Raw genomic sequence first — 16,521 nt, forward strand, 5'->3', positions numbered from 1 at the left:
GTATTTGACATAGTCTACATGGATTTTAGCAAGAGTTTTGACAAGATTGCACATGGCAGACTGGTCAAAAAGGTACAATCCCATGGGATCCAAGGCAAAGTTGCAAGTTGGATCCAAAATTGGCTCAGTGGCAGGAAGAAAAGGGTGATGATCGACTGGTGTTTTTATGACTGGAAGGCTGTTTCCAGTGGGGTTCCGCAGAGCTCAGTACTCGGTCCCTTGCTTTTTGTGATGTTTATTAATGATTTGGACTTAAATGTAGGGGGCTTGATCAAGAAGTTTGCAGATGATACAAAATTGGCCGGATGGTTGATAGTGAGGAGGAAAGTGAAGGAAGATATCAATGGACTGGTCAGGGAGGCGGAAAAGTGGTAAATGGAATTCAATCCGGAGAAGTGTGAGGTAATGCATTTGGGGCCGGCAAATAACGCAAGGGAGCACAAATAAATGGGAGGATACTGAACGGTGTAGAAGACGTGAGGGACCTTGGAATGCATGTGCACAGATCCCTGAAGGTAGCATGACAGGTAGATATGGTGGTTAAGAAGGCATGTGGAATACGTTCCTTTATTAGCCACGGCAGAGAATATAAGACCAGGGAGGTTATGCTGGAACTGTATTAAACAATGTTTAGTCCACAACTTGAGTACTGTGTAGAGTTCTGGTCACCACAATACAGGAAGGGTTTAATTTCACTGGAGAGGGTACAGGGGAGATTTACGAGGAGGTTGCCAGGACTGGATAATTTTAGCTATGAAGAAAGATTTATAGGCTGCGATTGTTCTCTTTGAAACAGAGGAGGCTGAGGAGTGATTTAATTGAGGTGTACAAATTTATGTATGGCCGAGATAGAGTGGATAAGAAGGACTGATTTCCCTTAGCAGAGAGGTCAGTAAACAAGGGGCAGGGCATAGATTTAAAATGATTGGTAGAAGGATTATTGAGGAGCTGATGAAAACATTTTTCACCCAGAGGGTGGTTGGTGTCTGGAAGTCACTGCCTGAAAGGGTGGTCGAGGCAGAAATCCTCAACTCATTTAAAAGGTACCCGGATATGCACCTGACGTGCCGTGACCGACAAGGTTATGGACCAAGTGCTGGAAAGTGGGATTCGGCTGGGTGGCTCATTTTCGGCTGGCGCAGACACGTAAGGCCAAATGGCCTCGTTCTGTGCCATAAATTTTCTATGCTTCTATGATTCTAATTAACAGTAAACAGGGTAGTTTAGGGTTCATGAGAACACGACTGAAGAAAAGTAACTGCTGGGAACCAAGCAATGTGTCTTTGTAAACCACAGATTAGGGAAGTTCCAGCTTCACTGACAGAGATGGATCACAACAGGGTGTAAAAGTGAGGGGCTACTGATGTAAGGGGCAGTTGGGACTGGAGACACCGGAGATCAAGCTCAGGGCGTCCGTGGTTCCATCCAGAGGACTGATCTCGTCGACACGGGGGATTTGCATGTTTACTCTGGTATGGTCGAGGGAAGAGAGTTTGCTCATATATTTCTTAATGAGGCTTTAATGTTGCTGACTCTCAGACTTGTTAATTAATAAGACAATGCATTGGTTAGAACCTTCCAACCCTCAGTCTCCCCGCTCCTCTACTTTTAAACTTTGACCATTTAGTGCACATTTCATCTCATTTTTCTTCCTCTCAAAACGCATAACGTCACATTTCTCTGCATTACATTCCACCTGGCCCATTTACTATCCCGTGGACGTCACAATGAAGTCACTGACACTCCTTCACAGTTGCCCCAATTTTGGCGTCATCTAGAAATTGTCACCTTGTGTCCCACATACCCAAGCTCAGAACATTCTCTATATTGAGAAGAGCAATGGTCCCAACACTAACCCTGGGGGACAGCACTGTTTACATCCCACCAGTCTGAAGAACATCCATTAACCACTACTCTCTGTTTTCTGTCCTTTACACAACTTCCGATCCAAATTGCCTCATTCCCTTTAATACGGTAAGTATTAATTTTATCAACAAGCCTCCTGTCCGTCATCTCACCAAACACCCTTTCGCAATCAATGGGCACAACATTCACTGCATTTCCTTTATCAGCAGACTTGAGTTATCTCAAATGATCCATGTTGGCTGTTCTTAATTAATGTGTTTTTCTAACAAATGTTGAAATGTTTGCTCCACCTCATCTGGTTTCATCTGTTTCAAGACGCAACAGAAAGGTCGAGTTGTCTCCTGAAGTTTAAGATAAATTAGGTTTTAAAAATTATGTTTCAGACAATGAGGGACGTCTGGGCTGAGACCGCCCATTCGGTGCCGCAACTCCCACCCCTCACACACTCCGATTGGTTGGAGGATCAACTCACCCCTCACCCCTCCAGTCAATTTCCGCTCCTCCTTTTGGTCTGGAACTCTCCTTTATCACCAGGGCGGGATTAGTGTTGAGACTGACATCCTCAGGTGCAGTTCGAAAATAAACATTAATTGAACCCGTGAGTTGCAACATTTAATAACACGAAATTAATAAAAGTTACCTTAAAAAATATTTTCTGGAGTTCACCAAAGTGGTGGTGCGTCTACACTGTGTGTTTGTGCCGGTTTAAATGGCACAAAGAGCTGGGGTTTCAGTTTATTTTATTATTCTTGATCCATACGCGCTCTCTCTGCATCCAATGTCTTTGCTTTTCGGCCTGATATTAAGATCATTAATGGCGGCTGCATCACCCAGCATGCAGCGCGTTGCAGATTGTGCCCTATCTGAATCAGTGGAGCACAGCGCGCAGGCGCAGTCTGACTCATTATCGGGCAGTGTGTCCTGAGCATGCGCGGTCAGTCGAGGCTGCGGGAGGAGCGCGTTCGGTGCAGGTGAGAGGATCGGAGCAAGAGGATCAATAAACCCCGGGGCCCGGGTCCGGGCTCAGGCCCAGGCTCAGGCTTCACAAACCCCGAGTGCGGCCCCAGACCCGAATATAAAACAGTGAACATTATCCCCCCCTCACTACCCGCCGGTTTCCGGTTTCTCCCGTTTCGCTCCGGACCAACTCTGAACGAAAGGCCGCGGCCCCGCGCATGCGCGGTGTAAACTGGGAATTCTCAGGGAGCGTCTGTAAATGAAGGAGAAATGGTGATCGGTCAGGGAGCGTCTATAAATGAAGGAGAAATGGTGATCGGTCAGGGAGTATCTGTAAATGAAGGAGAAATGGTGATCGGTCAGGGAGCGTCTGTAAATGAAGGAGAAATGGTGATCGGTCAGGGAGTATCTGTAAATGAAGGAGAAATGGTGATCGGTCAGGGAGTATCTGTAAATGAAGGAGAAATGGTTATCGGTCAGGGAGCGTCTGTAAATGAAGGAGAAATGGTGATCGGTCAGGGAGTATCGAAATGAAGGAGAAATGGTGATCGGTCAGGGAGCGTCTGTAAATGAAGGAGAAATCGTGATCGGTCACGGAGCGTCTGTAAATGAAGGAGAAATCGTGATCGGTCAGGGAGTGTCTGTATATGAAGGAGAAATGGTAATCGGTCAGGGAGGGTCTGTAAATGAAGGAGAAATGGTATTCGGTCAGGGAGCGTCTGTAAATGAAGGAGAAATCGTGATCGATAAGGGAACATATGCAAATGAGGGGGAAATTGTGATCGGTCAACGAGCGTTTGTAAATGAAGGAGAAATGGTGATCATTCAGGGAGCATCGGTAAATGAAGGAGAAATGGTGATCAGTCAGGGGGAGTCTGTAAATGAAGGAGAAATGGTGATCATTCAGGGAGCATCGGAAAATGAAGAAGAAATGGTGATCTCTTTTTCTTTCGTCATCCAGGGAGCTCTAGCTTTGGATGCTATTCCTTTCCTCCTCGTGGGAATCTGTCTACTCTCTACCAAACCCACTCCTCCTCGAAGGCCTCCCATTGTTCAATTACTGTTTTGTTGCCAATTTTTGATACCAATTCACCTGGACAAGATCCCTTTTTAACTCATGAAATTAGCCCTCCTCCAGTTAAGAATTTTCACATTTGACTGTCCCTTGTCCTTTTCCATAACTGTTCTAAACCGAATGAGATTATGATCACTGCTGCCCCACTGAAACATGCTCCACCTGCCCCACTTCATTCTCCACATCGAGCCCACTGCTGTACTCACATTCACTCTCTCACATTCACTCTCTCACATTCACTCTCTCACATTCACTCTCTCACATTCACTCTCTCACATTCACTCTCTCACATTCACTCTCACATTCACTCTCTCACATTCACTCTCTCACATTCACTCTCTCACATTCACTCTCTCACAGTCACACTCTCACACTCACTCTCTCACATTCACTCTCTCACCCTTTCACTCATGGTTTCGTACCACTGAAAGATGATTTGATGGGTTTGGATTTCAGCACAGCGAGGAGGGAGAGTTAGTGGGACGGGGATTTACAGCTTTGAGGAATAAGAGAGGAAAGAATGTTCCATAGAACGACGAGTTATCTGATCTGAATTTTTATCCTGTACTTACAGTGATAACTTTTATAATCTCCTTTCACAGGTTATTAGAAGGGGAGGATTTGCAGACAGGAAACTCAAACCAAAGACCACGTCAAGATCTGACAGAGTCACTCGATTCATCAGGACCTGAATATCATCGGCCTTTGAATGTGGAAGGAGAAATGTTTGTCTGTTCTATCTCTGGGAGAAGATTTCAAACATCAGTGTGAGTGGAAAAGCACCAAGACACACACACCCGAGTGAGAGTGTTCCAGTGCACTGACTGTGGAAAGAGCTTTAACCAGTTACATAGCCTGAAAAAACATCACACCATTCACAGCGGGGAGAAACTGTATACGTGTTGTGTGTGTGGACGAGGCTTCAACTGATCGTCCAACCTGGAGAGACACAAGGTCACCCGGACCACGGAGAAACCGTGGAAATGTGGGGACTGTGGGAAGGGATTCAATTATCCTTCACTGCTGGAAATTCATCGACGCAATCACACTGGGGAGAGGCCGTTCACCTGTTCCGTGTGTGGGAAGGGATTCACTCAGTCTGACAGCCTCCTGATGCACCAGCGATTTCACTCTGATAAGCGACCTTTTAAATGTTCGGACTGTGAGAAGAGGTTTAAAAGCAAAAGTAATCTGCTGACACACCAATGCATTCACACTGGGGAGAGACCGTTCATCTGCACCGTGTGTGGGAAGGGATTCACTCGGTCATCTCAGCTTCTATCACACCAGCGAGTTCACACTGGGGACAGCCCATTCACCTGCTCCGTGAGTAAGAATAGATTCACTCAGTCATCACACCTTCTGCAACACCAGCGAGTTCACTCTGATGAGAGACCTTTTAAATGTTCTGACTGTGAGAAGAGGTTTAAAAGCAAAAGTCATCTGCTGACACACCAACGCGCTCACACAGGGGAGAGGCCGTTCACCTGCTCCGTGTGTGGGAAGAGATTCACTCGGTCATCCATCCTGCTGGCACACCAGCGAGTTCACACTGGGGAGAGGCCGTTCTGCTGCTCCGTGTGTGGGAAGGGATTCACTCATTCATCATACCTTGTGCAACACCAGCTAGTTCACACTGATGAGAGACCTTTTAAATGTTCTGACTGTGGGAAGAGATTTAAAATCAGAAACGAACTACTGAGACACCAACGAACTCACACTGGGGAGAGGCCGTTCACCTGCTCCGTGTGTGGGAAGGGATTTACTTCGTCATCCACCCTGCTGAGACACCAGCGAGTTCACACTGATGAGAGACCTTTTAAATGTTCTGACTGTGAGAAGAGGTTTAAAAGCAAAAGGAATCTGCTGTCGCACCAACGCACTCACACTGGGGAGAGGCCGTTCACCTGCTCCGTGTGTGGGAAGGGATTCACTCGGTCATCCACTCTGCTGACACACCAGCGAGTTCACACTGGGGAGAGGCCGTTCATCTGCTCTGTGTGTAAGAAGAGATTCACTCATTCATCACACCTTCTGAGACACCAGCAAGTTCACACTGATGAGAGACCTTTTAAATGTCCTGACTGTGAGAAGAGATTTAAAATCAGAAACGAAATGGTGAGACACCAACGCAGTCACACTGGGGAGAGGCCGTTCACCTGCTCCATGTGTGGGAAGAGATTTACTCGGTCATCCAACCTTCTGTCACACCAGCGAGTTCACTCCGATGAGAGACCTTTTAAATGTTCTGAGTGTGAGAAGAGGTTTAAAATCAGAAACGAAATGGTGAGACACCAGCGCACTCACACTGGGGAGAGGCCGTTCACCTGCTCCGTGTGTGGGAAGGGATTCACTCGGTCATCCACCCTGCTGAGACACCAGCGAGTTCACACTGATGAAAGACCTTTAAATGTTCTGACTTTGGGAAGAGATTTAAAATCAGAAACAAACTGCTGAGACATCGACGCACTCACACTGGGGAGAGACTGTTCACCTGCTCCGTGTGTGGGAAGGGATTCACTAATTCATCCCACCTTCTGAAACATTAACTTGTTCACACTATTGAGTGACCTGTTAATGCACTGACTGTGAGAAGAGCTTTAAAAGCAGAAATGAACTGCTGACACATCAACACATGCCCATTGGGGAGAGACTGTTCACCTGCTCCGTGTGTGGGAAGGGATTCACTCAGTCATCACACGTGCTGAGACACCAGCGAGTTCACATTTGACTGCAGGGGATGGATTCTGCTGTTAATCCCATCCAGGACTGAACCATGTTCATTCTGACAGTTGGGGTTTGTTTCTTCTGATGTCAATAACCCCTATAACTGGGCTGGAGTTTAATATTCTGGATATCTATTAAATAAATCAGATTTGTTTTAAACACCTTGTTGTAGATTTTAGTCTTTCCCACCTGAGTGTTTCGCATCACCTGACTGGAGCTCAGAAAGGACAATCTGGGGGGAGCAGAACTTCAGCCTGGACACAGTCCTTCAGGGCCACACTGAGAGGGGCAAACAGCACTTTGGTCTTTCTCATCTCTCTTCTCTGACAGCAAAGTCGCCGTGCGGAGTCCAGTCTAAAAATGACTGGTAATTATTCTATGAAGATTTAACCTGTTTGAGTGACAGTCCTGAGTCTACCATTTAAGGCAGGCGTTAACTCATTTAAAATAAACCCGTTAAAAATAAATGAGTTAAAGTCTGCATTAAAATAGCAGAGGGAGGAGTTCATAGGAGCCTGTTAACTGCTGGTACAATTATACAACAGTCATTCGATCTCCAGATAAAGAAGGACCTGCAGTGTGTTTCCAGAATTCATGGTTTATTGATGTGTGCGTGTTCGACACCAGGATCACTAAAAATACACAACCCGGACCATCCACAGGGTGGGAGCGATCCCGACAGTTACTCTGGGATCACTCCCGCTGTGGAACTCCACCACTGACCCTGCTGAAGGTTGCAGGCTCAGGGAGTGGGGCCTCCAGGAGAGGACTGTAAGATAGCTGACAAATATATGCTGAGGAACCAGAGGAATCCTTACTAAGGAACCGTCTGGGGTTTTACTTGTCAGTGTGGGTCTAGCGGTGAATGATTCTTGACTCCCCGAACTGTCTTACAGTCAGATCAGGATGAATTCAGTTGACAGGAGAATTGGGACAAATATCACCCACAATCGAGGGCGACACAAGCAGCCATTCGAGAAGCTAAGATATCTTTGAAAAGAAGCTGGTGCACAAATGTGCTAATAATAGCAAACGCCTTTCCAGCTACATCAGGATTCAGAAGACCATTAAAGATGGTTTAGGGCCACTGAAAGACAGTTCAGGGCAGATTCCCAGGCTATGGCAGAGCTGTTAAATGACTATTTCTCATCAGTCTGCACTCCTGTGGATGATGCTCAGATTCCAGCTGTGGGATGTGCTGTCAACAATAACATCATAAATATTAAAATAGAAAGGGACGTGATCTTGGATAAAATATGAAATCTTAAAATAGGTTTAGCTCCAGGTCCAGATGATATTCACCCCCGGGTGTTTAAAGAGATGGGACGGGTGCTCTGTGAGCCCCTTGCCTGTATCCTCAACAGCTCAATAGAGTCAGCGATTGTCCCCTGAGATTAGAAGGTAGCTCACATAGTTCCAATTTTCATTATGGGGGACAAAATTGAACAGCAAAATTGAAGTCAATGGGAATCGGGGGAATACTCTCCAGTGGCTGGAGTCATACCTAGCACAAAGGAAGATGGTAGTGGTTGTTGGAGGCCAATCATCTCAGCCCCAGGACATTGCTGCAAGAGCTCCTGGGTCCAACCATCTTCAGCTGCTTCTTCAGTGACCTTCCCTCCATCATAAGGTCAGGAATGGGGATGTTCACTGATGATTGCACAGGGTTCAGTTCCATTCCCAACCCCTCAGATAAATGAAGCAGTCCGTGCCTGCATGCAGCAAGACCTGGTCAACATCCAGGCTTGGTCAGATAAGTGGCAAGCAACATTCGCGCCAGACAAGTGCCAGGCAATGACCATCTCCAACAAGAGAGAGTCTAACCATCTCCCCTTGACATTCAACGGCATTACCATCACCGAATCCCCCACCATCAACATCCTCGGGGTCACCATTGACCAGAAACTTAACTGGAACAGCCATATAAATACTGTGGCTGCAAGAGCAGGTCAGAGGCTGGGTATTCTGCAGCAAGTGACTCACCTCCTGACTCCCCAAAGCCTTTCCACCATCTACAATGCACAAGTCAGGAGTATGATGGAATACTCTCCACTTGCCTGGATGAGTGCAGCTCCAACAACACTCAAGAAACTCGACACCATCCAGGACAAAGCAGCCCGGTTGATTGGCATCCCATCCACCGAGCACCAATCACACATCCCACCACAAGATCTTTAATATCCCGTCACATACCCGGCCACCATCTCATTTATCCGAATTTTTCCTCCATATCTTCCCATTTAGGGTGTCCGCCTGCTTTAGAGCCACGGATCCACTGCATTTCCGAATCGAATTGGGAACCTCTTGAAGTAAATCACTCTTCTCCTCACAGTTTATTATCCTCACTGTTCACTGCACTTTCAAGTTTGGAAATTGTGCCCTGTGTACCCAGGTCCAAGTCATTAATATATATCAAGAAAAGCAGTGGTCCCAGCACCGACCCCTGGGGAACACCACTGTACACCTCCCTCCATTCTGAAAAACAACTGTTCACCACGACTCTCTGTTTCCTGTTATTGAGCCAATTCTGTATCCATGCTGCTACTGCCCCTTTTATTCCATAGGCTTTAATATTGATGACAAGCCCATTATGCGGCACTTTAACGCCTTTTGAAAGTCCAAACACACCACATCAACTGCATTGCCCTCATCGACCCTCTCTGCTCCTTATCAAAAAACTCTATCAAGTTCGTTGAACACAATTTGCCTTTCACAAATCCGTGCTAGCTTTCCCTAATACTTGTCCAAGTTACTGCTAATTCTATCCCGGATTATCGTTGCTGGAACTTTCCCCACGACCGAGGTTAAACTGACTGGTCTGTAGACGCTGGGTTTTATCTTTCACCCTTTCTTAAACAAGGGTGTAACATTTGCAATTCTCCAGTCCTCTGGCATCACCCCCATATCTAAGGATGTTTGGAAGATTATGGCCAGTACCTCTGCAATTTCCGCCGTTACTTCCCTCACTAACCGAGGATGCATCCCATCCGGACCAGGTGACGTTTCTACTTTAAGTACAGCCAGCCTTTCAAGTACCTCCTCTTTATGAATTTTTAGCCAATCCAGTATCTCAACTACATCTTCCTTTACTGACATTCTGGCAGCATCTTCTTCCATGGTGAAGACAGATGGAAAGTATTTATTTCGTACCTCTGCCATGCTCACTGCCTCACAATGCTACTTCCTCACTATAATTGTGACTAGTGGTGCAATGGATAACGCATATGATTATGGATTAGAAAGCAAGAGGTTCGATTCCTACTTGGTTTGGGAATTTTTTTGCAAACTGTACATTATTTTATTGCTTTCAATACCTTGCAAACTGTCCAACTTGGTGGTGCTGCCTGGCTCCAGACCTGGTAAGTGCCTTCTGAGTGCAGCAAGCAGTGCATCAGTGTCATAATCTGAAGGTCCTGAATTCAATCTTCAGAGAAGGCATCAGGGATTACGAAGCTTTTTTTCCATCTCTCACCTCATCTTTCCATCTTTGCTGCAGAGCAAAATCAAGAACTTTTGCTGACTGCAGCCCATCAAAAGATGTTCTGCCCCTTGACCTCTCTGTACTCAAACACACAGTAAAGTTTAGGAAGTACATGGGCTATGGACTCGCTGACAACACTTCTTTCTGTATAATTGCACCAAGACAATCGGTGAGTGGAGAATATAATCAATGATCCCACTACTTCTCACATGCCAAGTGAGCGCTCTACCAGTTGAGCTAATTCCTCGTTTGCTGTTTGTAAATCGTCCTTCACAGTTCCCGCCTCGCACTCGCCTCCAAGCTGCTCCACGACCAGCAGAGAAATCTTGCCTTGGGTTGCCGCTCCTTGAATATATTAAATACTTTGCTCCAATCAGCGGTATCGAGTATCAGCAAGTGAGGAACAGCAGAACGGGAAGCCACAGTAATCATGAATGATGCTGAGAAGAGCCCGAGCCTGCGGAAGGAAGACGAGGTCACCGGAAAGCAACAGCCGCCCGAGCTTGAGGGAGCAGCGTGAGCCCTGACTGACTGACTGATCGAAGACCTTTTTTGCCTGAAATTGAGGGCGATTTGAAGTGTTGCTGCTCAAAGGCACTCCCTGCTGGTGAGCAGAGGCAAATGCTCGAGTGAAACAGCCGTGCTCGGGCAGACACAGAAAGCTTTCAGGTTTGAGAAAGGAAAAGCGGTGTCCTGTGACTCAGTGGCAACATGTTAATCTGGGAGGTGCCTGTAAAGTTCAGAGAACGACCATGAGGTAATTGCTGCTTATTCCAAAATCACACTCACTCCTTCGAGCCGGAATTGAACCAGCGACCTAAGGATGACTTTATTTTCTTTAATTTACTACAGTCCTCCGCTCTACCAGCTGAGCTATCGAAGGGAAGAGATATAAATCACTGTCTTTGGTGATTGTTCACCGTGCGCCTGTTGACATGTTCAGACTCATGGAGACCACTGCTGATCGAAGACTTCTTTTGCCTGAGAGTGAGAGCTGAGTGTTTTGAAGTATTGTTGCTCAAAAGCACTCCCTGCTGGTGAGCAGAGGCAAAACAGCCTTGTTTGGGCAGACACAGAAAGTTCTGAAGTTTGTGAAAGGAAAAGAGGCGTCCTGTGCTTTCATGGCAACATGTTAATCTGTAAGTTGTGTGTAAAATTAAGAGAGTGACCTTGAACTAATTGCTGCTTATTGCAAAAGCACACGTACTCCATCAAGCCGGAATTCAACAAATGACATAAGGATGACTTTGTCTTATTTTCCGCGACAGTCTTGTCACTTGACCAGCTGAGGTATGGAAGGGAAGCGGCAAAAATATTTCACTTTGGTGATTGTTCACCGTGCACCTTTGACACACCCGGACTCGTGGATTCCAGTGCTCATGACTGAGGCTGACTCGGTTCCTGCTCATACCGCAGTGCTGTGGGAGTGTGAGCTGCTCCGTGTTCTCCACAGCCTGGGCCAGTGACACAATGAATAATGTGACTGATTATTGATCTGGAGATTGTGGGTTCAAGTTTACGGAGGGTGTAAAGTGGAAGGCCGGGACAGCAAAGCATTGGAATGGTCGAATCGAGAGGTAAACAAAGGCACGGATGAGGGTTTCAGCAGCAGAACTTCATTCTGGAAGTTTGGATTTGGTTCTGCTGATGTTAATAACCACTATAACTGGGCTGAAATTCAATATTCTGGATCTATGTCAAATAAATCAACTTTGTTTCAAACAGAATGGTTCAATTACTTGCTGAAATCAAGATAAGAGACTAATTGATGTCCTAACTACCGATTATTCTGCATTTTTTCCTTTCTCACTTCAGATTATTTCAGTTCTCATACCTTCAATTACTCTCATGGCCAAGTCCCAGTTCCCCGGTCCTTCCTGAGTGCCTCTCCCAGCCTTGGGATCCAGGGAAGGTATCGGTAATGTACCCGGGATCACTAAACACAAAACCCAGTCTGTGAATCATTTTCAGCTACTGGACTTATCGTGTGTCCCACAGCATCTCTCTCACCTTCAATGTGTGAATAGAGCATCAGGTCTGGGAATCTCGTCTTCAATTTAAATCCACTCAGCAAATGTATTTAACAAAATACAAACAAGTAAACACATCACGGACCAATAATCCAGCACTAAATTCAAAGGAGTAAGTCTGTTATCAAACTCCTTGAGTGGACAGAATAAAGAAAAATCCCAACTCTAAGATTCCCTCGAATCCTTTGCAAATACCTTACAAATCTTGACAATAATCAACAAGTCTAATTTAATGTTGACCTTTATCTTGAGTGGGGTTGGAATACAGAAGTGATGTTTCAGTTGCAAAGAAAGTTGGTCAGACCTCACCTGGAGAACTGGGCACCGAACCGAGGGAGAGATAAATCGGCATTGGGAAAGATACAGTGTAGATTCACCAGAATGATGCCGGGGTTAAAAGGATTAAATTATGAGGACGGGTTGCTGAAACTTGGTTTTTATTCCATTGAATTCAGAACATTGAGATGTGATCACATCGAGGTGTTTAAAATAATAAAGGGATTCAATAAGGTAGATACAGAGAAATGATTTAATCTGGAGGGGGAATCCAGAACAAGAGGGCATAAGAAATACGAGTCGGAGTGGGCCATACGGCCCCTCGAGCCTGCTCTGCCAAACAGTCAGTGCATGGCTGATCTTCTACCTTAACTCCACTTTCCTGCCCGATTCCTTGATTCCCTCGGTGTCCAAAAATGTCTGAGCATTCACAGCCCTCTGAGGGAGAGAATTCCAAAGTTTCACCACCCTCTGAGTGAAGAAATCTTTCCTCATCTCAGTCCTAATTGGCCGATCCCTTATCCTGAGACTATGCCCCCTAGTTCTAGACTTTCCAGCAAGGGGAAACAGCCTCTCAGCATCGACCCTGTCAAGCCCTCTAAGAATTTTAGACGTTTCAATCAGATCACCTCTCATTCTTCCAAACTCCAGAGAATATAGGGCAATTCTACTCAATCTCTCCTCATACAACAACCCTCTCATCCCAGGAATCAATCCAGTGAACCTTTGTTGCACCCCCTCGAATCAAATATATCCTTCCTCAGGTAAGGAGACCAAAACTGTACACAGTACTCCAGGTGTGGTCTCACCAAAGCCCTATACAATTGCAGCAAGACTTCCATACTCTTATTCCTCAAAGCACTTACAATAAAGGCCAACATACTATTTGCTTTCCTAATTGTTTGCTGTACCTGCATATTAGCTTTTAGAAAATATTCTGCTTTCTATTCTTCCCACCAAAGTGAATAATTTCCAAATTTCCCCACATTGTACTCCATCTGCCACCTTCTTGATAATCTTAAAATTAGAGCTAGGTCATTTAAGAGCAAAATAAGGTGGAAATTACAAACTCACTTCCCCGAAAGGCTGTGGATGCTGGGGCTCGATTGAAACTTTCAATATTGAGATTGATAGATTTGTGTTGTTTGAGGGTTGCAAGGGATATGGAACAAAGGCGAGTAAATGGAGTTGTGGTACAGATTAGTCCTGATCCAATTGAATGGTGGAGTTGGCTTCAGGGGCTAAATGGCGAATTCCTGTTCCTGAACCCAGTCACTGACACCAATCACCTCCATTCTGAAAAAAACACCACAGTCACTGACATTAATCTTAACCTGTCTGATACAAACCAACCCCATACTCACTGACACCCATCTTACTGAATGGTGGAACAGGCTTGAGGGGCTGAATGGCCTACTCCTGTTCCTAATGTTCCGATGCCACACTGAAGTTGCTAACATTCCTCTTCACAGTTCATAATGCTCCCTATCTTGGTGTTGTCAGGAAATGTTGATCTTATGCCCTTGTACCTAAGCCCAGGTCATTGCTCTGTATTGAGAAGAGCAATGGTCCCAACACTGCCCCTGGGGGACACCACTGTTTACATCCCCACAGTCTGAAAAACATCCATTAACCAATACTCTGCCCTTTATCCAACTTCCCATCCACACTGACCCACTCCCTTTAATACCGTGAGCTTTAATCTTATCAACAAGCCTCCTGTCCGGCATCTTCTCAAACACTTTTTAACAATCCATCTTCACAACATCCATTGCATTTTATCCCTACACTGTGTTATTTCCTCCAATAATCCCTGCTGTCTGTCCTGAATTAATCCATTTTAGAACAAATGTTGAAATCTTTGCTCCACCCACACGGTTCCATCTGTTTAAAGCCACAACAGAAAGGGCCAGTTTTCCCCTCGGGTTTGACATCAATCAGGTTTAAAAATGATGTGGAGATGCCGGTTATGGACTGGGATTGACAATTTGTAAACAATTTTACAACACCAAGTTATAGTCCAACAATTTTATTTCATAATCTCAAGCTTTCGGAGGCGTCCTCCTTCCTCAGGTGAATGTGGAAATGAAATCCTCGGACATTTCGCATTTATAAATCAGTGAACAATACCTGGTGATTACAGATCGTCTTTCCAACTGCCCGTTGCCAAGGCAATCAAAGTGTTCAGACAGAGAGGTGTTACCTACAGGGCCACCGAATATACAAAAAGAAGAAAAAACAGAGAGAGAGAGGCAGAAACATAGAAACATCCGGAAGGAAGAGAAAGACAGCAAATGACCCGTTATATTAAAAACAGATAACTTTTGTTCGCTGGTGGGGTTACGTGTAGCGTGACATGAACCCAAGATCCCAGTTGAGGCCGTCCTCATGGGTGCGGAACTTGGCTATCAATTTCTGCTCGACGATTTTGCGTTGTCGTGTGTCTTGAAGGCCGCCTTCGAGTACGCTTACCCGAAGGTCGGTGGCTGAATGTCCTTGACTGCTGAAGTGTTCACCGACTGGGAGGGAACCCTCCTGTCTGGCGATTGTTGCACGGTGTCCGTTCATCCGTTGTCACAGCGTCTGCATGGTCTCGCCAATGTACCAGGCTCTGGGGCATCCTTTCCTGCAACGTATGAGGTAGACAACGTTGGGCGAGTCACAGGAGTATGAACCATGTACCTGGTGGGTGGTGTCCTCTCGTGTGATGGTGGTATCTGTGTCGATGATCTGGCATGTCTTGCAGAGGTTACCGCGGCAGGGTTGTGTAGTGTCGTGGACGCTGTTCTCCTGAAAGCTGGGTAATTTGCTGCGAACGATGGTCTGTTTGAGTTTGGGTGGCTGTTTAAAGGCGAGTAGTGGAGGTGTGGGGATGGCCATAGCGAGGTGTTTGTCGTCATTGATGACATGTTGAAGGCTGCGGAGAACATGGCGTAGTTTCTCCGTTCCGGGGAAGTACTGGACGACGAAGGGTACTCTGTTGGTTGCGTCCCGTGTTAGTCTTCTGAGGAGGTCTACGCGATTTTTCGCTGTGGCCCGTCGGAACTGTCGATCGATGAGTCGAGCATCATATCCCGTTCTTACTAGGGCATCTTTCAGCGTCTGTAGGTGTCCATCGCGTTCCTCCTCGTCTGAGCAGACCCTGTGTATTCACAGGGCCTGTCCATAGGGGATGGCCTCTTTGACATGGTTAGGGTGGAAGCTGGAAAGGTGGAGCATCGTGAGGTTGTCCGTGGGCTTGCGGTAGAGTGAGGTGCTGAGGTGCCCGTCTTTGATGGAGATTCGTGTGTCCAAGAAAGAAGCTGATTCTGAGGAGTAGTCCATGTGAGCTTGATGGTGGGATGGAACTTGTTGATGTTATTGTGTAGTCTCTTCAGTGATTCTTCGCCGTGGGTCCATAGAAATGAAATGTCGTCGATGTATCTGGTGTATAGTGTTGGTTGGAGGTCCTGTGCAGTGAAGAAGTCCTGCTCGAACTTGTGCATGAAAATGTTGGCGTATTGGGGTGCGAATTTGGTCCCCATGGCTGTTCCGTGTGTTTGGGTAAAGAACTGGTTATCGAAGGTGAAGACATTGTGATCCAGGATGAAGCGGATGAGTTGTAGGATGGCGTCTGGAGATTGGCTGTTGTTGGTGTTGAGTATTGATGCTGTCGCAGCGATGCCGTCATCGTGGGGGATACTGGTGTAGAGTGCCGAGACGTCCATCGTGGTGAGAAGTGTTCCTGGTTCAACTGGTCCGTGGGTACTGAGTTTTTGTAGGAAGTCTGTACTGTCGCGACAGAAGCTGGGGGTTCCCTGTACGATGGGTTTCAAGATGCCCTCGATGTATCCAGAGAAGTTCTCACACAGGGATCCGATAGGACGTCCGGGTGTGTTGGATTTGTGTATCTTTGGGAGGCAGTAGAAGTCTCCCACTCGGGGAGTACGTGGGATGAGAGCGTGCAGGATGCTTTGAAGGTCAGGACCTCTCTGGATACATCGAGGGCATCCTGAAACCCATCGTACAGGGAACCCCCAGCTTCTGTCGCGAAACTACAGACTTCCTACAAAAACTCAGTACCCACGGACCAGTTGAACCAGGAACACTTCTCACCACGATGGACGTGT

General features: G+C 46.3%; 1 non-coding gene and 1 pseudogene across 1 annotated transcript; one reads left to right on the forward strand and one right to left on the reverse strand.

Annotated features, from left to right (window-relative positions):
- The first annotated feature begins 4,813 nt into the window (after window positions 1-4,813).
- Window positions 4,814-6,670, forward strand: LOC137336095 (zinc finger protein 84-like; annotated as a pseudogene).
- Window positions 6,671-10,895: 4,225 nt separating this feature from the next.
- trnay-gua (transfer RNA tyrosine (anticodon GUA)) lies at window positions 10,896-10,989 on the reverse strand. Its single transcript has 2 exons — window positions 10,953-10,989; window positions 10,896-10,931 (listed from the first exon to the last, which is right to left on the reverse strand). It is a non-coding gene; the product is annotated as a tRNA-Tyr (tRNA).
- Between the last annotated feature and the right edge of the window lie 5,532 nt (window positions 10,990-16,521).

The sequence above is a fragment of the Heptranchias perlo genome, chromosome 20 (genome assembly GCF_035084215.1).
Source record: "Heptranchias perlo isolate sHepPer1 chromosome 20, sHepPer1.hap1, whole genome shotgun sequence".
Lineage (NCBI taxonomy): Eukaryota > Metazoa > Chordata > Chondrichthyes > Hexanchiformes > Hexanchidae > Heptranchias > Heptranchias perlo.